The sequence below is a fragment of the Ambystoma mexicanum genome, chromosome 10 (genome assembly GCF_040938575.1).
Source record: "Ambystoma mexicanum isolate Mex_15411 chromosome 10, UKY_AmexF1_1, whole genome shotgun sequence".
In the NCBI taxonomy this organism is placed as follows: Eukaryota; Metazoa; Chordata; class Amphibia; order Caudata; family Ambystomatidae; genus Ambystoma; species Ambystoma mexicanum.
In genome coordinates this window covers 195,372,229-195,396,874 of record NC_090932.1, presented here as the reverse complement: position 1 = coordinate 195,396,874, position 24,646 = coordinate 195,372,229, and the positions used below count along the sequence as shown (strand labels likewise).

Genomic DNA, 24,646 nt, shown 5'->3' with positions numbered 1-24,646 from the left:
GGGGTAAGTTCCCGGTTTGTTTTTATGTAAACGTCTCTGTGCTGGTTCTTACAACCTCGCTGCTCTAATTGGAGTCTGTAATATGTCTATCTCTCTTAAAAGCCATCATAGGCGCTTCTGGGAACAATTTGTTCAACATAGGATCCAATTTGATCAGGTGCCAATTCTTCTTGATACTCTTGTTGGCTTGATAGCTCTGTGCTGAATATTTCAATGTGTAGATAAGCCTATCTTTTTCCTCTTTGGGATTAGGTTTTGACAGATTGTCTATGATGAGTTTCAGATCTTGCTATTAGCGTTTTCAAAATTGCAGAAGGTTAGCCCTGTTCTTTGAACCTTTCCGTCATGATGTCATACTCCTTTTGTAATGTTTCTGTGTTGGATACTATGTGTTCTAATCTAAGAAATTGGCTATATGGCAGGCTTTCCGTCAAGTGAGTAGGATGAAAGCTGTTGTAATGTATTGTTGACATTAGTGGGTTTTCTGTATAAATTTGTGATGATCATTCCTTCGGAGAGAGTGACCCAAATATCCAGAATCGGTAGGCTTGGTTCTCCTAAATCCATGGTAAATTTGATGTGTTTGTAACACTGGTTAATATACTCAAAGAAACCTATAAGTTCTAGATGTGTTCCTCCCAAAATGGCAAATACATTGGCTATGTACCTCCTGCAGAATTAAATCTTGGAGCTCCATGTTTCTTTATGCATTATAAATGTCTTTTCAAAGTGCACCATGAAGATATTCGCATAGATGGGTGTTCATTTTGGTACTGCTTTGATAATCTGACCTATACAGGGACCCATTAAAGGCTTTGAAAGACTTCATTATTTCTCTGTCTTGGTAGTGTACGACCCATCTGGTTGCCTCGGTGACATAATAGTGCGATCTGCCTCTACCTTTCTTAGCTGTTTGGCTAGGAGAGTGTGTGCCCTGTTTGCATTTAGGAGCGCTTGTTGGTGCTTAAGAGCGCTCTCTCGCCCTGCGCGACCGTAGCAGCTCAAGCTGAGTTTGTAAGTCCCTTAGCTTGTTTTAGTTGCCCCAGTTGTTGTTTTTTGCCAAAGTGTGTGTGGCTATCGCTATCTGGGATTCCAGGTCCAGGTCCAGGTCCATGGCTTCCCACATTTTCTCTTTCTGGGCCTGTAGAGCAATGATTTCACCCCGAAGCACCACTTTAAATGCCTCCAAAATCCCCTCTTGTGTCGCTTCTCCCTGTTCATTTTGGGCAAAGAACTCATCCGACAGGATCTCGCTTGGGAATGCCCAGGCCCACAGCCCCTTGTGTGGCTCCCACTTGTGTATTGATAGCGTTAACGGGGCGTGGTCGAACAATGTGATTTCTCCTAGATGTACCTCTTCCACCTCCCCCAGGAGCGCCACTGAGACCCAAAAATAGTCAGTCCAGAACACTGAGACCCAAAAATAGTCAGTCCAGAATAAAGTTTGATATACGTGGGAGAAGCACATATAGCGACTCTCCTCCCCCTTTAACTTCCGCCACACATCCGTAAGGGCTAACTCCTAAAAGGACTTCCTCAAGAGCTTGGGTGGAGAGATACTCCTCTGACCACTCCTTGTGCTTCTGTCCTTTCTGTCCTTGGAGGGGTCCCAGGCCAGGTTGGAAGTCTCCTGTGATAATGATCTCTCCCTCCGCGAATTTCCCTAGTTCCCGCATTACCTCTTGAAGAAAGTTGGCCTGGTTAGTGTTGGGTGCATATGTAGTCCCCAGAGTCATTTTCTTTTGCCCCAATTGCACCTGCAACAATAGGTATCTCCCCATCTTATCTTCTAGAGACAACAGTATCTGCACTTGCAGGCAACTTCTAAACCCTATGAGCACTCCTGCCGATCTCCCCTACACGTTTGTTTGATGCATATGTGCAAACTGCTGAAAGCCTGAAGAGCGACCTGTCTCCTTTCTTTATGTGGGTCTCTTGGAGCATAATGATATCCGCCTGACAGAGTCTAACCAACACCTCTACTTTTTTACGTTTGGCGGGTGCGTTTAGTCCCCGTACATTGCACAATGTAATTCTTGAGCATTCTTGCATCTTTGTGTCGCCCTCCACTTATTCCCTCCAGCTGATTATTATACTTCAGATCTGGTTCCCCCCTCCAACTCCCCTCTCACTTCCCCTACCACCCGCTCTCTCCCCCCGCCCCACCCCACCCAACTTCCTTCCCCTTCCCCATTCCTGGATAGGACCTGAGTTCCCAAGAACTACCCCCAGAAACTATCCTGTTTCATGGACCTGTTGCAATCCCGGGAACTTCCCTTGCAGTGGTGAGCTAAGTCCCTTGCCTGATTCCATGACCGAACCCCAGTCTCCCCTCTGCCGGAGTCTTCTTTTCCCTTATTGCCCCCTCACCGCTTTTTACCCTCTAACTTTTAGCCTCCCTCACCCATGTAGAAGGGCAGACCGAGATCATTGACACTACGGACCTAGTGGATTGGTCTACCGCAATTGTCTTCATTTGGAATGCAGCCCCTTCAGGGATACTCACCCCCCCCCTCCTACCTCTCTGTCTGGATCATTCCCAGGGTCTGTTGGTTTCGCCTTGCTCACTGGACTTGGGCGCGTGCGATTGGTGTATCTCCATCTCCAAGTTCATCGCTGCCAGGCCTTCCTCGTATGATTTTTCCCTTCCCACGTGAAGATTAGGCCGAATGGAAACGTTCACTTTTATGCAATGTTTTCTGCTATTAAGATTCTTGTTAATGGATGCATAGCCCTCCTATTCTGCAATGTGGACAATGCTAAGTCCTGGTAGAGCTGAATCTGTGATCCGTTAATCGTTACTCCTTGCTGTCCCCTAGCTGCTCGGAGTATCTCCTCCTTCATCCTATAGGAAGTCCGGGCTACCAGGACGACCCGTGGTCTCGTTCCCGGCTCTCTTGCTGGGTCCAACCGTATGCACCCGGTCGATCTTAACTTCCTGTGGGTGAATCTCTGTCAGTAGGCTCCCGAAGCATTGTTGCATAGTACCCTTCAGGTCTGCGTCTAGAATGTCCTCACTCGGTCCCTTCACCCGGATGTTCGACCTGCGGGAACGATTCTGCCAAGTCCTCTGTTTGTTTTTCTAGGTAATGTGTGGCCCCTGCAACTTGTTCCAGGAGGAGACTGTTTTGTTTGACGTCTTCTGACGCTTCTGACAGCCCCCTCTCGGTACCCAGGTCCGTAATATCAATCCTGACTTCATGCATCGAGCTACAAATTTCTTTCTTCATTTTGTGCAATTGGTCCTGGAAAGATCTCAGCAGTCTATCCTCCTTTCATCTAAAGCACTCCATGAGGTCGTCCTTGTTAGGGCTGCCATGATGCCTGCGGTCTCTCCCCTGGAACTACCTCCTTGCTCTTTCCCAGGGGTCAGCTCCTGCCCCTCTCCCTGCTGCTGCCTCCAGCAGCATTCCAGCTGGCCCTCTTGCGTGTCCGTCGGCCCTTTACTTTTAATGGAAGTGGTCTTGTCCTTGGCGCCTGACATTTGAAGGGCTTTCCCCAGGCTCCTCTTTTTCTTGGTGCTTTATGTGGGGTAGCCTTCCCGTCACTTGGTCGGGCTTGCTCCTCTTGATCCTGGTCCTTGTTTGGCCTTAGCTTCTCGTTCCCCCTTTCCTCAGGGTGGTAGAGGCCCCCGGGTGATCCCTCGTAGCTGACTAGGGCAACACACAGCCTGTTTCCTGGTCACTGGCTTTTGCTACAGTCCTCTCCTGCCTCCCATCGACGGAAGGCTAGCCCTGTTATAGTCCACTGGGATGCCTGATGCATGTGGTTCTCCACTTGCTGCCCACTGATGCCCTCCTATTTCCTCTTCTCCTCCCCTCATCCCCCTGTTGCATGATTACCCTCCTTTCCACCTGCTCAGGACGGGCAGCAGGGGGAGGGCCCGTCCTGCTGCTCAAGGGTTCGAGGGTCCTCTAGCCAGTGTATACTCCTTTGTTCCTTGCCCTTGTGGCCCCCCAGGCCATGCCAGAGCGTACTAGGGTTGTGTATAGTGCTGGGCCGGGCCCACGCCCGTGGTACATGTTTTCCTTCTCTGGGGAGGACCCCACTGCCCGTGTCGCCTGCTGCTAGCTGAATGTAGGGGGAAGGTAGGGAGGCAAGCACAACTTTCTACAGTCCGCCCCCACAAACACCACCACTTACTTGCTCTTTCACAAGGGCGTCTCTGCCTTGCGTCTCTCCTGCTGGGGCCTCCTGCTCCAGCTGTGGTATGCCTAGTGTCTTCTTTTCCCTTGAGCTGTGGTTGGCGTTCAGCCTCCAGCTGCAGTGCCTCCTCTTCCTGGTATCGCGACTCTCTGCTTGCGGCAGCTGGGCTTCTCCTCGGATGCCCAGTCTCCTACGGCGCCCTGATGTTTCGTCCGGCCCTCGTGGGGGCACCGTTCCTTAGGATTGGAGCAATTTTAGGTCTTTAGGGGCGGGGATCTCTTCACCTTTTCCCCCGATCCTCCTGCGCCTCCGCTCTGGTTTGCCACTCTTTGGGGAGATCTCCTACTTTCCTTCCGGAATCTGTGCTCTTTGTGGGCCAGCTCCCAGCTCTCTCCCTTGGCCTCATGGGGCCCCCTGCAATGGCATTGCGGTCGTCCCTGGCCCGTTTCCCCAGATTGACTGCACACTCTCCGGAGAGTCTGTATCCCGCAGGTGTAGCAGTGTGCGATATTCACGTTGTAGCCAGGGCTTGCTTCAGTGGGTCGCCCGAGGTGGATTGGGTTAGCTCTTCAGGGATTCCTGTAAAGGCGGGTGGGGTGTTTTTGTAGCTGCCGGCAACTGTCTGCTTCTGTAGGCCACGGCAAAGGAATGTGAGACACGTCCTCACTCTCCGGCGGCCATCTTGGAATCCTTACTCATGCAATTTTTATTCAACCTTCTGTTACTGATAAGCGTAGTGATAATAATAAATTGCTGTGCCTCATTACACACTTGCCACACTGTAGAAAGTCCCTACTCCCCTCGCCCTTCTTATATCCTACGAGTTCCCCAAACCTGACCTGACACCAGAATTTCAAGAAATTTTCCAAGAATTCCTCGGACTAGCCACTACATATAGTGAACCCTAGGGAGCAGTTCTATGCAAATTTGTTTTCTTGTTTATACTAGTGTGGAGCTTGTGCTCATTAAATATGCATTCTCTTTATTCACTGAAATGCGCAGTAGGTATAGTCCACACGTTTTGTTTTTAAAATACCATTGTGATTTATTGTTCACCATGAGTGCCAACACCTGTTTCGACCATTAGCGGGTCTTTATCAAGGCTATAGTCATTGACAGGTTTTTGGTGTAGTATTTTTGAAAACAGATCCTTATTGTGACAAGTGTAATGTGATAAGTGATTGGTGATTCAGTGCATAGCGTGAAGATGAAAATTATAATTCATATAATATTCAAAAGCAAAAGCTTGATCCAAACTGTCATTTAACGCAAATATAGCCACGTAATGAAACGTTGTTATAGTCCATACACATTAAATAAGTAGAGGTTAATACACACATGCATCACAATTGTTATTAAGTCACAGAGAACTATTTTGTCCCATTGGAGCATCACCGTTCTACTGGTGAAAGGAGAGATTGGAGCACAAGGGAAGAAAGAAAGAAGAAGCGCAGAATGGTTAGCTGGGTTATGACATGCATAAAGTGGGTTCATTAGAGGTATAAGTAAAGGAGGCATGTGGGCAAGGTCTGAAGATCACTTCCTGGTTAGGCGTATCTGTGAAGAGGAAGTGGCCATGGGTTGGATTGAGTAAAAGTAGCGAATCACTGTGGTTGAGCTAAACTGGGGTGTGGCTGGAGGGGTGATCGAAGATTCTTGGGTGCGGAATGGATGGGTGGTCGAAGGTTCCTTAGTGTTCCACGCTGGTCAACATTACACCTCAGCGGTTTGCTGTTGCAGGCTTGAATGGCAGAAACACACTCCTTGCCTTCATAGTTTGCGCAAAGTAGCATATTATGAGGTCTTGGCAACTTGTGATACTCTGATGCATAGTTTGGATGGGGGTGGAGGGAACTGGCTTCACTGCATTCTGCGTGCTATCGGTTGTTATGAATAAATAATAAATGAATAAATTGTGAGGCACTGCACGGTTTTGCAGTTCACTCTTACTTGGAGACTTGTCCCTGTGTGTGGATCTGTTCTTTGGTGTAAACCCTTCTCTCCTCACAGAGTTGCGCGATAGTCTGGGAGCGGGATGACATATAGAAGATTTCTAATGTCATCAGCAATAGAATACAAAGGGATATCCTCAATGGCATCAGGACCATCTGTGAAGTCTAACCTACCTGTCGGCCATGTTGATCAACAGTCTGTCTTCCACCTCAGTCAGGATACAGAAAAGGCTTTCTTAGAATGAGAGGAACTGCTACGGTACATATACTCTTCAAAATACCCTTTTAAATAATGTTGGACCTCTGGACAGCTTTTGAAAACTCTGGATCACTGTACCATCCTCCGTAGACTGGGTTTGGCGGTAACCGTGTCATGTGCAACATTATGTTGGTTTGAATCTCATCTCATGGAGAGACATATTGCACTTCTCAAATGGACATAAAACTGGCCATACAAACTAGAATGTAAAGCGCTGCATACCTCAGTATCGTCGCTCTTGTGAGTTAACGTACATGCAAGAAACCCCTTTATAACCTACTTGCTAAATTAGCCATTGTCACCACTACTACATTCATTATTCTCAGCTATATTTCTGGCTTGAGAATAATCAATTACTAAGCCTGAAATGGTCATCACCCCCAAGTCCCCTGGTTGTAATAAGAGTTTTGTTTGGAGAAGCCTCTAAAACTGAGTTGGCAGTTGTTGGCTTCTCCAATAAGCTTCATTAGATGACACTTCAACTCCCGCTGTTTCAGTACCAATCTACAAATCTTTTCGATTTTACATAAAGTTAGAGCCCTAGTTAAAATCCTATAGGTTGCCTTAGACTAGCATTGAACATGAATTCTGAAAGATAAGACATTTTCTTCTGCAAGATCTAGCTACAAGGGGACTAATAATGGTTCAAAGGTTGATAATTGCAACTCCATTTGTATCTGAGCGCCCCACCCAAATCTATTTTTTTGCAGTTCCAGGCATTCCACAGTAATGTTACCCCTTCCATAATCAACCCCCCCTCCTCACACTTGCGCCTCCCCTATTCTCACGGCTCTGTTTTGACTTCCAGTTCCAGCACATAATACGCTTTTGATTTTGACATGATCTTCTACTTTCCTCCCTTAGCGGTTCGGGGCAGAACCCCTTCTGCAATATACACCAACCACAACAGTCCAGTGCTTGGCTTCTATACGTGTCCTCAGTCAGTCCATTCTTCATATTTGATGTCACTATAACTCTCTGCTAAGCAGTATCAAGATTATTGTGTAAGCAATCTTTCTTGAATATTTCATTTATCATTTTTTGTGGTGATTAAATTAGAGATGGTTAGATGCTTATAGTAGTTCAGTCCGTGGGGGCTGGGGTATTCATATAGGAGGGTATTGTTCAAAGTATGCAAGTTTCTGTTAGTGACTTCATAAAGACAAGGAAAACTAGCTCCCTTTAAAAGAATTGGTGGTGCAATTGGACTTCACTGAGAACATAGATCAGTTTGTTATGACAAAATATGCGTCCTTTGTATTCAAACTTAAGATTCTGCATCCTATGTGATATATTGTTTTTGATGCAAGGTGTGCGTGAATGAGTTAGATGTGGGGAGAGTGAGATACTTCTATGTAAATGGTTGTGCCTTGCAATCCCTAATCCATCCCATAGTGAAAATATGTAATGTGATTTAAAGCAGGTATCATACCTTCATACATTATGCAGATTTCACACGCATATGACTATCTAATGCACTCAAAACTTAAGCGTTCATCATGGCATCATCATTATATGCATATTGTTAAATACATTCTGTAAATATGCATTCATCATGTCTAATATATTCAATGCTTAAGTGTTTAACATGACATTAGGACAAGTGGCAGACAAGGACAAATGTGGGCCAAGGGATACAAGTAGATACAAACATGCTACTTTCCATGGAGGGGTGAAATACCTTATGGCCATGGTAGACACATGTTTAGACAGGAATGCTGAATGTCTCCTTTGGGGTTTTGCAAGAAAACACATGACTCAAAAGTATAATTGTTAACACTACCTCTTCTCAGTTTTATAAACACCTAATGGAACTAAACAACTAGGAACAGTGTTCCTTTCTTAGAACCAGGTAAAAGGTGACACAATGTGGTAAAGTATAAGACCTCTGTGTACTTGATCTACTATGGCTGTGGGTCGCCCGTTGTGTCCAAGGTACCCTTTATGTCCACACAAATTCCCTACATTTCCATTCGAATTAAGATGGAAATGAGGCTAAATTCTCAATGGACTTAAGTATTTATCTACGGACAAAAAGTGTGTTCCTGTCCTGAAATTAATTAATCAAAAATGTGTCAGGATGGGTCACATCAAATGGTGCCTGGGGTGCTCTTCCTTTTAGGGATATTGGTCTCCCTTGTGATCTCTCTTACCAGCTTCACCAGAGATCAAAGCTCATTCACACCTCAGTTTAAGCCTCTTCTCTTTGTTTAAGCCAATCAGCACTCCTGGAGTCTGGCCATTGTGATTGCCATCCTTGTTGCTAGACTGCTGAGGAATTATACATACATCTTGTTTCATTTGCACCAGCTGATTCAGGCCCACAGCATCCCATGGCTTGTAGCGTCTTGGTGGCTATCTTTGATCAGGCGTAAGTTCCACTTTCCTCCTTTGACTCTGTTCTGATGGTTCACAGCTTTTTGGCGACAATCCTTCAAGCTATGCTGCTGTCTCCCACACTGTAGAGGCTGCTTATTCTGGTGAGTGTCTGGGTGCATCCATGCTGGTATACGGGATCTGGCGCAGTTGCCGTGCGCACTGCTTTTTTCTCTGACTCTGCTCTGTGCCTTTCTCCACAAAATTCCTTCCTGGTGCATTAGCTCCTCACTTCTGGTACTTTCGGTAGCAACATCCATGATGGTCCTCACTAATAACTGGGAGGCTGCGGGAAGGGCTCTCAGGTCCTGAACTCTCCTGAATCATACATGGGCTTGCATTGATGTCTTGTGAATGTTTTTATTAGTGAGAGGGTTTGGGTGTTATAACCAGGTTTGTGACAATGAAACACAACAGATACAGAAGGATATGTCTTAGGTTCACTTAAAGGATACAGACTGGTAGTTGCAAAGGATACACTCGATGTCTTCTCCCATATACTGTTGTCAGACGTAGAACGTAGTGTCTCAAGAGAAACCTTCTAACTAATGCCACTCTCTGACTAGTAAAAACCACAGTCAAAGAGAGCTATTAGTGGGAAGGGCAGGAGTGGACCAAGATTCACCAGGCTGTCGATAGAGTGTGGACCTATTAGAAGGCTATTGGTACAAAAGGACAGTAAGACCCTATGTTATATACACTAACCTGGATGTACAGCCACAGGTAAGTCCCAACAATGTCCGATGAATCCAAGGAAAAGAACGACAAGGAAAGGGTAGTGAGGAATCTAACCCGGGCAGAACAAGGGCCGCACTAGAGTCGGGTTGGTGCACAAAGGTAAGCGTCCAAAGTTCTGTGCACTTTGTAGGAGGAAAAGAAACCTTGATCCAGGAAGACAAGCCCTTTACAATGGTTGAAGGTCCAATTGAGTCCTGATCAGGAGTGAGTACAGAGACTATCAAACTAAACTCTCCTGCAAGTAGGATGGGATTTAGCAGAGGTTGTATATGGAGAGTGACAAAGAGTAATAAGGTTAATAGTATTGCCGAACTGGATGGATATGGAGCGGGACTCTGCCGGGTGTTGATTGCAATTCGTGGAAATTGCTATGTCACATAGGAACGCGGCAGGGCTCCGTCTTGGAACGAAGCAACAGGGTAAAGGGCGTTGCGTAGGAACGCGACGGGGCTCCGTATGTCAGGCTTCAGATCTTCCTCCCCCCTCCTCCTCACCTGAATCTTCAGAATTGGACTCCTTAGGAACAGCCTCTGTCTTCCTACGGTCCTTCTTATTAGTAGGAGTCTTGTCCTTGGGTGTTCGGACCTTCCGTTTGTGTAAATAGGGTCTGGCCCCTCCGGAGGCCACCTTGACAGAGAAGGAACCCTGTCCGTGGGGACCCCCAGGGGGCCAGCCCTAATTCCAGGGAAAAAGCACAAAGGCGGAAAAAACCCTGGTTTCCAGATGGGTTCAAAGGGGTGAAAGTCTGTTCTCAGTTCAAATAGGTGAAAGTCTGTTTCCAGCTCAAATAGGTGAAAGTCTGTTTCCAGCTCTGTATTTCCAATGGATAATGTACTGGATTCCAAAGTATAAGAATTATGGGAAAATCCCACACCAAGCACTCCGTGGCAATAGGTATCACAAGGAAGTGCTGAAAAACTTGGAGAGGATTGGGGTAAGGACATGGTTAAACAGAGATGTAGGAATAACTCCGACAAGGAAAAAGTAATGAAAGAAAAGATAGGCGAAGCCAAAAGATATCAGGATAAATAGAGAAAGGACCAAGGAAACAAATACAGAGCACGAATAAAAAAACAAACTATGATAACAAGGGCTAAGAAAAAAAATGCTTGCATAGCGGGGTATACTCTGCAAGCGTATTAAGCGGCAGGCGCTGGGTAGTAGAGTAACTTAAGGCGCCGTAGACTCTAAATGCCGTTCGTAACTGACAGAAACTGAAAAAGACAGAAATCAGAAAGGAACCAGTGTACTTCACAAGGGAAAAAGGCACAGAGCGGTTAAGCGGAAGAGAGGTTAAGAAACCCGTTATCAGGAAGAATAGTCAGAGAAAGTAAGACGTGGACAGGAGGCGGGAGCCGTATGATTGGAGGTAGGTAAACAAAGGAAGAGGCTACATGTACACAGGAAAAGAAGTACTCGGGAGACTGCAGGGGAAGATGGCCAAAGAAAGGAACACAAAGAAGGTAGGAAAAACGGTACAGGGGAGACTAGCAGGAAGAATATGCGGACGTAGTAACAACACGATCCGGAGCGCTGAAAATACAGATACAACGCGTTGGGGTGTGGGAGGAGGCAGCATTTAAAGAAACGTCTGCCATATTAAGTGAGGACTGGAATACGTGCAAGGCAATTCAATGCCTCCAACGCTTCCAGATCTTCCATTCACCGTTCCTGACACCGTAATGGAACTATAGTTAATTTGTAGAAAGCTGCGTAAGAACGCGGAAGAAAGGGGTAGCTCTGAGACGAGCTGGGAGGTTGCCTGAAACTGCGTAGGAACGCGGGGGAAGGCAACCGCTCCTTGCGATGGAAAGTTGAGCGTCTGCGAAGAACGGCAGAAGCAAGCTCTGGAACGCAGATACCGAAAACGATCAGAAGCGCAGCTGTAAGGCATCAGCCTCGTTAAATAATGTCAGCTGACGTGTACCTGACCAACGCGATGACGCGTACGTTGGTCATGTGATGCAAGCTCTTTCAGTGGCGTCTCCCGGCCAATTTCCATTGAGTATAGAACGGCCTGGCCGTTCTGAAGGCTGGGGATGCCAGAAAATAGGAGCGTTTGGGGTAAGTAACGGATCCTGGGGTGGCAGGCATGACATTGGGGGACCGGGTACGGTCCTGCCACACCCTTAATCAGAATTATTTTAAAATATTGGGTTAACCTAGTGCATTTTAAGGTACAATTTGTGCGAAAATTGGGTAAAAAAATATATAATTTCGCCAATTTGTAAGTTAAACACATGAAAGAAATCCAACTGATGCTACATCAACAACAGTTCACAGGAGAATTTTCATGATGCCCACAATATATGCCGATATTCTGCTACTCTAAGAAGACCATTTCCTACTCTCTGTGCCCAATAATGCCAGTAGTGCCAATGTAATAAAACATGTTGGTGTTGGCTGTGTCAATATATGCCAGTATCTCCACATAAGAACACACTCATGCTGGCAATGCCTATACTATCAGTAATGCCACTGTAATAAGACACACCCATGCATTTTGTGCCAGTGTATTCCAGTATCCCTAGACACAAACACTCATGTTGGCTTACATATGTTGCGTTAATGCCAATGTAAGAAAAACTGCCTGTGCAGGATGCTCCTCCTCTCTACGGCCCTAGGGGTCTCATCACGAGTTGGGCGGTAGCCCTTAAATTCAGCGGTAATGGAATTAGCGCTGCCAATACCGCTGTGCAGGATTATGAGTCTGTGCAAATACCGCCATATACCAAAATATACTGGCGCTATTACAACTAGCGCCAACAACACCAAGATAATTAAAGCCGTATCACAAGTGCATGTACGGCAGTATTAGTGCCAGAAACCAACTGGAGGTAAATGAACCCAGAGGGCAGAAATCAAGACACGTGTGCACACACTACACACCAGAGGTCTACATAAAACACACCCAGGCCGCAAACACTGTTCAACACCATGCTACCATTATTTGTTGTACCCTGAGACAAGCAGCTGCTCCTGCTGCGCCTGGACCCTGCAATGCATGTCAACTAGACTAGTGCACAGGGAGTCCTGAGTGGGGAGTGGAAGGGGGGAGATGAGGTGGAGGAGACCGGTCCATGCAAGGCGAGCACCCATCCCCAGGGTCAGGCCGTCACCCTGGGCCCTCAGCAACACCCAGTTGGTTACTGAGTACCGCCTCAACAGGTAGACCATCACTGAGCTGCTGGCCACAATCCATGAAGACATCGGGAACAGGATCAATATCCGTACAGCTGTGTCTCCACTGGTGAAGCTGATGTCGATCCAGCAGCTCCTGGGGACGATCCAGCAGCTCCTGGGGACAGGCACCTACCAGCACGCTGTGGCCATGATGCACGGCTTGGGACAGCCCACATTCTGTGCAGTGCCTGATGCCCTCCTCCGCCATGTCAACCAACATATTGCACTGCCCACCACCCAGGCCCAGGTCAGCGACATGAAGGCAAGGTTCTTTGGCACTGCACAAAGTCATAGCAGCCATTGACTTTGTTGCGTTGGTTTTGCCCCAGGCCCATGACGCATATTCAAGAACTGGAAGCACTCCCACTCTCTCAACGTGCACGTGACTAGCGGGCTTGATCTCATAATCACCCACTGCTGTTCCAGCTACCCAGGTGCCACCCACAACTCCATGGTCCTACGCAACAGCACACTTCCAGGATACATGGAGAGGCGCAGAGGACCACGGACCTGGATAGTGGGTGAGTACAATCCCTGCCACAACTGCACAATGAAGCGCCAGACCTAAAAGGGCGGATATGTGAACACTGAAATGAAGCATGGCATGACAAATGGATGCAATTACAGCACCCGTGCAGCTCCTGCACCAACAACAGGGTGCATCCAAGGGAGCATGCACACGTTGGACACACCTGGACGCGCACGCTGATGTATACACACCACTGCCATCACACCGACGCATAATACTGCATGTACTACAATGCTTCAGTAATGCGGCACAGCTCAGATCCACACAGCAGCCACCAACTGCATGTTGCCCCATGCCACAGCCATGTGCCTGTGTGCAGTCACCTGGGAGACACCATGGAACACCTGCCACATTACCACAGGGTTCATATACAGGCAAAGGCATGCATGTCACCATTTTCAAAGGCTACACAGACACCACACATACCCATTGAATGGGCGGGATGCACACATGTGCACGGCGATCAATGGAACGATACATTGTGACAGCAGACCCTAGTATGAGACAACTGACTGATGTCTGGATGCCAACCCATGGAGGTGACTATGGATATCTGCAGCTGGCTTGGCTGATGACCCATGTGTGTGACCCACGCACACTGCACAAGACTGCCTACAACAATGCCCACAGCCGGACTCGTGTCTGCATTGAGCGCACCTTTGGACTCCTCAAGGCATGATTCTGTTGCATAGATCGCACTGGTGGAGCCCTAATGTATTCCCCAGACAAAGTTGGGAAAATTGTTCTGGTGGGTGCAATCCTCCATAACATCTGCTTGAGGAGGAATGTGCCACTACGCCCGGCACGAAAGGCCACACCCAGAGCAAGACCCAGAAGAACAGCATGAGGCAAGAGCCAGAGCAGACACTCGCAGAGAGGACGTGAGGGAAGGGAGACTGGCCCTGCAGGCACTAATAGACTATTTCTTCTAGAACAATATCCCTCCTCTGTCCACTAACAGCACTGTGAATAAACGGCACATGTGCACAATAAGGAATGTCCACGCATTATTTTTGTTCAACAAACATTTATGTAATATTTTGCACCAAATATATACCCCTGCCCACCACCAACATCCCAGCACACAGTACCCCCGCCGACCACCAACATCCCAGCACACAATACCCCCACCCACCACCAACAACCAAGCACATAATTCCCCCTCCACCAAAGTGTCCATGGCATGGCCACTCAGGACAACAGTCAAGTCAATCACTGTGGCCGTGCCCTCTTTCCCTGATCTGGCGTAGGGACTGGCACCTAGGGGTGCTTTGCTGGGACTCCTCAGAAAGTGTAGTTGCCCGGAAGGGATTGAGCCTGCCGCCTGCAGCTGTTGCCGTTGGAGCTCATTGCTCCGACTCATCTGCTCAGCAAGGGCTGAGATGCCATCCATCATCTCACGCACCCTTTGACCAAACAACGTCTGTGCTATGGTACATGCAGTAGTGACCCTCCAGTTCCTGGCATTGTCCCGCGGCATCCTTCATGTCGCACCCTGTTTCGTGTCACGGATTACCTGCATATGCCCAGAGTGGGTGCTGCTGTTGGCCACCATCTCCCTTTGCCTCTGTTCCACTTCACCAAGCCTCTGCATCACCATGCCCAATGTGGCCCTAGACTGCATTGGTTAGAGGGTAAGTTGTCGGTGTGTGCTTCCAACAAGGAGCAATACGAGGGAGTATCTGTGTCTGGCTCGGGGGTGTGGATGCGCCAGCGGCATGTTCGGTTCTGGTGGCGCTGTCACGTGGTTAGCTCTCCGGTGTGTGGAAGGGCTGCTTGCGGAGACTGTGCCCTGGGGTTTCTGGCACTGCTGCATGGTTAGAGCCATTGCTGCTGTCACCCTGTTCCTCCAATGTCACGTTAGCTGGTGGCATGTCCTCTGTGGCGGTATCCACAGCAGCAGAGGTGTTGTTTGGTGCAATTGGCATGCACCTGGTGTCCGGGACTGGGGGCTGTAGGCTTGCTCCTGTTGAGATGGGCTGTGGTGGGCTGTGTCTTCCGGCTGTCAGTGGCGTGTCTGCCCCTTTGCGGGGTGGTGATGGCTGTGTTCTGGGACAGCGCACTGCCAGACAGACCAGCCGCCTCTTCGTCCTCCGACACCTCTGGTGTTGCTTATGTGCCTGTAGGGGACATAGGTGTTGGCGTTGGGTCTCGTTCCCCCACATGTTTTGGCATGCATGGCATTGAATACATGGTGATGAGTGGGTCCCTGGGCTATTGAGCTGATGGACATGCCTGGTTTGGGGCATTTGTAACTGGATTGACAATGATGGGAATGGGTGCGGGAGGGGCAGATAGGGGGTTTGCATTTGGCCAGTGTGTGTATGACAAGATGACGTTGCTGGGCCAGCTGGTATTTGGCTTGCATGCTTCTGGGCCCCATGCACCCACTTTGCCTGCAGCTGGTACTGGGGCGGGGGCTAGGGAAGTACATGGCACTGACAGGTCCCTATGGGGCACTGCTGTGCTCCCGCCATGGGTGTGTGTTGCATGGCACTTTGATGTGTCCCTTGGCTACCCCTGGCACTGATCTGACTCACCGGGGTGGCCTTGGTGCACTGGCACATGGATGCTGTGGTAGGTGGCTGATGTGGCACCAGCTCATTGCACCATGTCGCAATGCCCGGCTCATGGGTCTGTTCACTGGGGCATGCTGTGCTAGGCTGTCATTGTTGCATGCACATGAATTGGGGTGGGTTGTTCGCTCACCTTCTGCCTGCTGGCTGCCGGCATCTGCCTCTGCACCTCCAACACCCTCCATGCCCTACATATCCAACACCAAGCTCCATGTGTCCTCCCAAGACGTTAGTGCAAGTGGCGGCACTGTCCCTCCACCTGTGGCCATGCTCTCCTGCCTCTGCTGGGCCAGCAGACCCCGGACACAAACCTGCAGGTCGTTCCACCTTTTTCTGCAGTCTTCGCCGTCCGGAATGTGGGCAATTGCACTCACTCGATGGCTGTGCAGCGCTGGGCAGAGGATTTACGCTCCCTTGAAGCATACAGCTCCTCATGGCGTTCCACAACCTCATCAGCTTCCCCCTCAGTAAATTTAGGCTTTCTGAGGCGATCTTGTGCAGCCTTGCCCCTGACCCTCTCCTGAGACATTGTGACTGTTTTGCTGGTGTGGATGCCTGCAGGAAGTGGAGATTTTAAATGGATTGTGTTTTCCATAATGGCCACAGCGATTCTGGTGGTGATGCAATTTCCGCACTAATAGCATGACACCCCCGATGGTAGCGCTATTAGCGCTGGATTTCCAGGGGTTGCCCATATTTGGGCACAATTTCCATGAGGCTCTAATAGCGTTACTGTCGGAGTCAGGGGGCGCGTGCACACCAGGTTGTGATCTGGCACGACCCGGCAGTAACGCTATTTGCGCCAAGCCGTAATTGCGCAGAGTTACCGGCCAAGTTGTGATGGCGCCCTATGTGTCTCGATTAACACTTTGCATGGTCCAGGGTACTCATCAACATGGATGCTGGGTCAAAATATATTAAAATCTACATCCTCTGAGAGGAAAATGGGGGATGGACACATTTGTGATGACCCCCAGCAGAATAGTCCATGCTTTTGTTTCTTCTACCCGGGGGGCCAACAGGCTCCTCCTTTTCTCCTTTTTCGGACTCTTATACCCTCCGCGGGGCAGTGCAGTTTGCACCCCCCTTTTTGTGTGTGGGGGGGAGGGTGCAGCGCCAAAATCACTCTTTCATCTCAGGAAAACCCTGTACAACCAACCCTCCTTTTGCAATTTAAAGCATATCATGAAGCAACCAAACCTTGACTACGTTTTCAACTGAGAAATTGCAGTAATGAAGCTCGATCTTGGTTTTCAAAAAAGCCTTTTGCAGATTGAAATGGCCAGAAAGACAAATGTGTGTGCCAGCCTCACTCTTTCTTTTTGCAGGCCAAATTTTGGAAACACAGCAAGGATCTTCTCTATTTATTCAATTCACAGGTAGATTTAGATTGTAACCCTCTTCCCCATTTTAGGGGTGCCATTTTGAAGCCCAAAGCTCCCTCTGCTGCTTTCACCTCCTGGTCCTTACCCGCATCCCATGATCCTCCTTCAGCAGCTTTCACCGGCAAAACCGGCTGATTTCCTGCTTATATCTGTTTCCTGTGGAAGTACCTCTGGGTTACTTTGGGAATATAAACATTTACCATTGGGTGTGCATTCACCCGGGTGTCCTTAGCAAAAGGGGCAAAGAGCTAAGATTGACTTCGATATCTTCCTCTATTTCATTCCGTTTGCCTCTGGGTGCCACAAACATGACACAAACCAAGCACACAAACAATTTCCAAATTAAACTCGAACACAGCACACCACCTAAAAAGCTGTTTACATGCCCCGATTATCCCTGACATGCTTACCCCATACTATCTCATCCACCAGAGAGACCGCCTACACAAACATAGTGGTGACATTTCTATCTTATTTAAAGACACACTTAGTAACTCCACCCCCCATTCACTTCCTTTAAAGCTGTCTCACCTGCTCCCCTCCATCACACCCAAAACCCACCTTTATCCGCCTCATTTACGGCCCCCAACACACAGTCGCAAGTTCTACACTGGCTGAAATGACTTTACATCTGTCAACCATACCTCCCCCACTGCATCAATATATACCTTGGTGACTTCAAAACCAGTAGTGGCTATTCAGACACCCATGCCATACTAAAGATTATTTTGGCTCCACTCAATCCCATGACCCAATACAAATCAACTACCCCACACAAATCGCTGGAAACACCCTGGACCTTTTGATTTCAAGCAAAAATAATGTCTTGGTGAAAAATCAAATCTGGATATAGTGATCTGGCACTTTACTATCCCCTTCATACTCTCTCTACCATACAAGATCCTCCTTCCTGCCACACGTTCCCCTTACCCCCATCCAGACACACCAAACACATTACAGACCTAGCCTTCGCACCACAACCACAAATACCAAATCCCTCTTGCCCACACACGCACATCCCTCCATTCTACTCAATAAATACAACACCATCATCACACAGGCACTTGACAAAATAATTGCGTCCCTCAGATTAAAAATAACTCCACAGCAACAACCACACACTATGGTTCACCAGTTTCCTCCTCTGTCCAGCAGGAAGCCAGACACCTAGAAATAGCCTGACAAAAGAACCGATGTCCCACGACCAGGACACTCCTCAGGCACTGCTGCAACAAATAAAAAAACAACAAGAACTCCAATCCCCCCAATCGTACACAGAAACTATTCATCATAGTCAAGTCCTTACCAAAACCACCATCCACACCTTCCGCAACCAATAATGGTGCTGAAGGAAGGCTCGGACACAAGGGTGGCATATTTTTGGTTGTAAACATTTATTTAGTACTAGCTGTCCCTGGCCATGCGTTGCTGTGGCTCACTCTGGTTAAATGGAAAAGAAAGAAAAGAGAAAGCGCACGTTTCTAATATGTTTAATTTCACAATGCTTGTGGGTAGTTTTTAATGTCTCTGACGGTTCTCCAAGTTGAGGCAGTTTAATTTTCCCGGCCGTGCAACACATTCCTTTCGTTTCTCCATAAAATTTCAGAGCCTTGCAATAAGGACACACTTCAGTCATGGTGCCGATGAGAACATGCTGGCTCAAACTATAATCATCCGCTGGGTTGTACCGGAATGCAAGGAGATTGTAATCGCGTGATTGCTGAGCATGGAGTCGTGTTTGACGCTGATCTGCTGTTTCTCGTTAACATCTTTAGCCACTCAGTATGTCGCATTCATTCTGTTGAGAACAAAGCAGATCTGAAGCCGCAGAAAGCGATTGCCATGCTCGCAACTGTGCATCCTGAAGTCTAGCTGCACGTCGCTCTGCTGCTTCCTCGGCACGTATTTAAGCCATTCTAAATCGGAAACATTGAAATAGAATCGTGAAATATTTAGTATAGCGTGTGTTGCTTTTACGTCCAACAGATGGCACTGTTTTTCAATAAAATATTTGGTTTAGCGTGTGTTGCTTTTACGTCCAACAGATGGCGCTGTTTTTTAGAAAAAGAATGTTTTTACCTTTCACAGGTGTGACATCTATGTATAGTACGTATATAAAAAAACACGCCTATTCGAATGCAACGTTGTCAAAATTTCAAAGCAATCAGTGAAGAGCTTTGGGAGATTTAAGATTTTGAACAAACAAACATTTACTTTTTTATTTATATAGATTAAAGGGGTGGAAAAATGCCTCTCATTCCCAAAGGCTAAGAGGAGTTTCCCTACCTCAAAAAAAACTAGTGAAATTGTCAAAGTCCAAAACTAAAATGTCTGTCATTGTCGTGTACTAAACAAACCTACCTCTGTCCCTGACACTAAAAGTAACTGTGCAAGAATGATTTCTTTGCAAAGGTAAAAGTGTTCTTTGTGTGTTTTTTCAGACCCCAGAAAAGTTCCCAGTCTCTCTGGTAATAAAAAATGATGAAATAAAGAATGTTGCAAAAATACAAGTTTCAAATGGTAGTAGAGTTGTGCTCCTTTCCCCTCGAGTTCTTATCTTATGCTCATTCCTTTGGGGGTCCTGAGTCCCCTTTTCTCTTAGATAAAATGTCATTGGAGAGTTCACAAGGTAATCCGTACTGTATTTGTGTTTCTTTACCCTGGCATCTTGGCACAGTTCGCTATCAAGTGTAGGATTCTTTTTTGTCAGTTCCAGGATTCTTTTACACTTATGCTCTCAACTTCTCTTGTGGGTGGGAGTCCCAGACTCGCAATGCTTTACACAACTAGGTTCACTCTCCTGCCAAATTGGTGTTTCCTCGTTGAATGTGTCTCTTTCTCTTAGAGTCCCACACCCTCTTTTCCTCATGTGGGTGCAAGGCACGCACAGGGCGTTGTGTCCGCTTTGTTCACTATCCTGCCAAGTATACAACTTGTTCAGAATTGTGTTCTCTGGTTTGGGTGCGGGTCCCAGACTCTCATGACTGCATTGAATCCCCTTGGTTCACTCTCCTGCCAAGTATACAACTTACTCAGGGTCCCAGACCCTTTGCTTCCAACCTTGTATTTCTCCTGTTGCTTCCCCAGACCTCCTGCACCTCCAGGACACCCTGCGTACCTGGATCCTTCTTTTTCACAGGTTACAACTGTTCCCAGGCATTCAGGCTTAGAGCGGGGTCTGCAGCGGCTCGACAGCACTCCACTGCTGCTCGGCAGCCCGTTCCCTCTTTTTCCCCCTTCGCTGGTGCCTGGGATGCCTGGAGGACTTGCTCGGCGGCAACAGAGTAGTCTCCTGCTGACACACCACATTCAGGTTCTCCCCTTCCTACCAGTGCGGCTTCTCTTGCGGCTCGTGTCTGATGCTTTCCTGCATGGCTCCCGCTATCCCTCCTCAGAGGAACTCTCATATCTTAGACCCAGCTGAGTTGCTCGGAAAGTCCAGCACAGGATTGTTGTACTTCTTTCGATCAATCGGTTGTGTTGAGAAGCTAGACCGCTCATTCTGCTTCTCCAGAGTGATCCTCTTACTCCTGGTCATCTTCTTCAAAGTACAAGTCCCCAAACTATATGCATAACACTTTGTACTTTCTGGTCTCTCAGCCTTGTCATGTATGTTGTTCTGACTGACTTGACAACAAAATATATTAACTCTGGCGAGGAGGGTTTAGGGTTGAAGAAGGGGTTGAGTGTATTGAAGCGGGGTCATAACGCGTTCTCCGATGATGGTCGTCCCCAATCCCATAGAATTCTTCACTGGTCATGAAACTGCTATGACAATCAACGTTGTTGGAGTTCTCCAAGAGACTGAGTTTATTCCAGCAAAATACTGCTAAAAATGCTGTTTATTAATGAGGAATGAATTGTATTAGGTCTTAGTTGATAGCATGTCTTCCTTTCTTCATGTTTTACTTCTTTCTTCAATATGAAAAAGATGTAATTGTGAAAAATCAAATTTGGTTAAAACACAAATAAAAAAAAAGCTTCATCCCCCATATGATCCTCGATTTGTACACCACCCTCAGGGGGACTGTTGTACTGTGGACGCACTGCCCCCCTAGGGGAAAGGTCTCCCCCCTAGGGGAGAAGGAACGACAGCCATAGATTCTCACAACCCCCATTCACTCCTGTATGCAACTCCAATACATAGTACACCTTCCACCATGGCAACACAGACACTGTCATCACCCTCACTGCCAAAATAAAACCTGCACACTTCCTGTATGACTTATGCCCACCTCACGCCGTGTCCAATTGCTTCACAACAGTTGTGGCCCATTGACTCAACATCATCAACCCCTGTCCATTGCATGATACTATACCCTCTGCACTCAAAACTGGACAAATCCCGTCCCTCTTAAAAAAAAAAAAAAAAAAATCTCTCGATCCCATGCTCCCAGAAAACTACCACCCCATTACTATCCTGCCATTGCTCATCAGAATCCTGGAATGCTTTGCCACTGCCCAATTACAACAACACTGTAAAGTACTGCATGGTGGTGGAAGGTTGTGGTGGAAAGAAGAAAGCGCCAAGTCCAATAATGTGTTTATGATGAACTGTGGTATAGCCATCCTGACAAAACATTGTCGTTAATGCTGAAGAAATGTTAAGTAGTTGTTCTTCAAAGAGGAGAGGTTATATTGAAAGATTGACTGGACGTGTGAATACAAAGATATTTTGGTTTATCAAGCAAGAGCCTGTGGACATTTTGGACTTTTAACTTCTGAAGAGTGATGAATCTAGTTTAGTAATAAGACAATCCAAGTGCCAAGTGAAGGACTCATGGAGTGAAAGAAACTTAGTGTGGCATTTAAAGCAGAACTTGGTTATTGAAAGGAACTTTCTTGTTTGGAACTTAGATTTTGAAAATCCTGCAATAAACCAGGGTAAGGAGATATGGCCCTGGTTACAAGAATAAGTGGTTCTCACATTTGTTTGAATATAATTGTTATTTTGTTGAGTTTGAACAGCCATATGAAACCGGTATGATTTTGTTCTGTGTATAAGTGTGATGGACAGATACCTTTTGATATTAGAGTGCTTTCCTTTAGTCTTAGTTTGACAGGTAGGGAAATCCTAGTTAGGATAGGGAAGGCAAGGCATTTGTAACACCCTTATTGTTTATTAAATCTTTGTCCACCTCGCATTTTTGACCCCTCATAATATGTTTTGCATCTTCTGCCCCTGCTTGGAATATAGCCCTCAGTAAGCTAGCTAGTCTTCTCATGGGTTCCAACCACCCAACCTAGCAGACGCAAGCTCCCCGAGGTTCACCACTGCCCACCCCACCAACATCACTACCACCCAACCTCAATGCAGCAACCACCTTCACCCAACCCCCCAACACTCCCTAACTTCTCCCGACTCCCTTGCCAGCCACTGCTATCACCCATCCATCCTACTAGCCAACCTCTGCCTCATTACCCAAGCACCCATCTTACACACATCTTGGGCTCGGGGCACAGACACCTTTGGGGGGGCCCCCTTCCACTGAACCAAATACTTTAAGGGATCCAGCATATCTATTTGCACCCCCTCACAGTGATCACAATGCCTAGCTTGATTGCTGCCTACCAGCAATCAAAGTAAGCCTGTGCGCTCTTTCTGCCCCCCTAACCTCTTCATACCTGCTGTAATTGATAATGATAAACAAGTAGTATTTCAAAGCCAACATTAGCATTCCAGGATGAGGGTGCTTGTTTTCTAGCATAGGTACAGGGCACTTAATCAATAGCAGCCAGGAGAAAGGTATACTGGCCTGCGTATAAATGCAGGACACAGATTCTATGTCAAGACCGGAGGCTCACATTATGCTTCTCTTTCTTTGCTGCTCACAGCAAGAGACAAGTTCACTTCTTGTTCAATTCTGTTTATGTAATGATATGAGCATATTCATAGCTTAATTATTCATCTACTTATTTCATTGTTTATATTGTTATTTTACTTATTGGTTAGCGTGTTTTTAATAATTGCCTTGTACTTTGTCAGGTGTATCTTCCTCGTTTCTCCCGATGCCAGCTACTTCCTGCTGGCGTCGGAAACTATTCATAGCAAACTTTTCTCATTCGCGTATTCCCGCTTGCAGCGTTTTTGCTGACCGCTGCAGCGGGTACCGATGTGACTGCGCGGACTTCCCCGGCCCAGAGGAGTTTCTCGCGGGCTCCGGAGAAGACAGAGCAGCCTTTTGCAGTGCGCGGCGCTTGCCGTGAGCCGCCAGGGGGAGCTCTTGCTCTCCCTGGTCCTTTTCTTCAGGCTCCGGCACTCGCGTAAGCATTTCCGTTAGAAAATAACAGTTTGTGCAAACGCGGACGCCACAGTCTTTCACTTGCCTTTACTGCATCCTTATTTCAGAAGTATATAAAAAAATGTTATTAAAAAACCCACAGGAAAGAAGAAAGGAATTTTTCTGATATCTGCTGCTCCAGCCTGATTAGGGAGCACATATAGGAAAATAAGAATTAAGAACAGGAGTGAAATTAAGTACTCCTACAAAAAAAAAAAAAAAAAAAAATATATATATATATATATATATATATATATATATATATATTGATTGACAACTACTGGGCTTTGAGAGAAGGCGATCAGTGAGCCCAGAAAGAAAATAATAATAATTTTAAAAAAAGAACAGAGGGTAAAGGTGCTTAGAATTATCATGGCAGTGCAGTACTCCCCTCAATCAGATCAGGCTTGGTCTGAAGGTGAGGAGGATTCATGTTATATTGATGAGAAAAAAGCCTTCAGAAGGTACTGGGATCCACTGTTGAGAACAGCATTAAGATGGCTGTGACAGGCATGCTCCTGCCAATACAACAGCGTCTAGACAATATGGAAGAGCGCATGCGAGGGGCATCTCTGACCGGGAGAAAGAAGACCCAGAAGAGGAAGCACCTTACACAAGGGGGATGTAGTCCGGCTCGCAAGAGCAAAAGCTCTCTCACCCACCTGAGCCAATCGATTCCTGCCACTGCTGCTGTATCTGACACCTTCTCCAGGCTGAAAAAGCCTTTATGAGTAGGAAGGTAACCCCTTCCCTTGAAGGACCCTCTAACCCCGAGGAGGAAAACGGGGGTACTAGATCCTCAAGCCCGGAGGGAGATGGACAGGGCATGGAAGATGAGCAAAGTGCAAGAATATATGATGCTCTATTGCACTCTTCCTCAGATGAAGTTACCCAGATATGGGGTTCAAAACCCTCAACCTCAGGATTGCGGCTGCCCCCACCCCAGGAGAAGCACCAGGGAACAGCCACCTGAAAAGGGGATGTTCGCTTCCGAAGATGTAATACACCCCAAATCCTCTGACTGTGAGCCGTCAGCCAGAACAACTGATTACACTTTTAGCAGGCTGCGCAAGCCTCTCGACAAAGAGATCAACGCGAGACTACAGGCCGAATGCCCACGTCCAGAGATACCAGACAGAGTAGCTCTGACTCCGGAACTCGATTCAAAGATGATCACGTTCTTGGGCAAGCACGTGAAAGATCCTCGGAAAGGCATCGACC

The 24,646-nt window shown here is 47.2% G+C and overlaps 1 protein-coding gene across 2 annotated transcripts in view; it reads left to right on the top strand.

The window, feature by feature from the left end:
* The window catches only part of PPP3CC (protein phosphatase 3 catalytic subunit gamma), a 1,509,833-nt gene that overhangs the window by 736,286 nt on the left and 748,901 nt on the right, over positions 1-24,646 (top strand). The gene's annotated exons all lie outside the window — the stretch shown is intronic.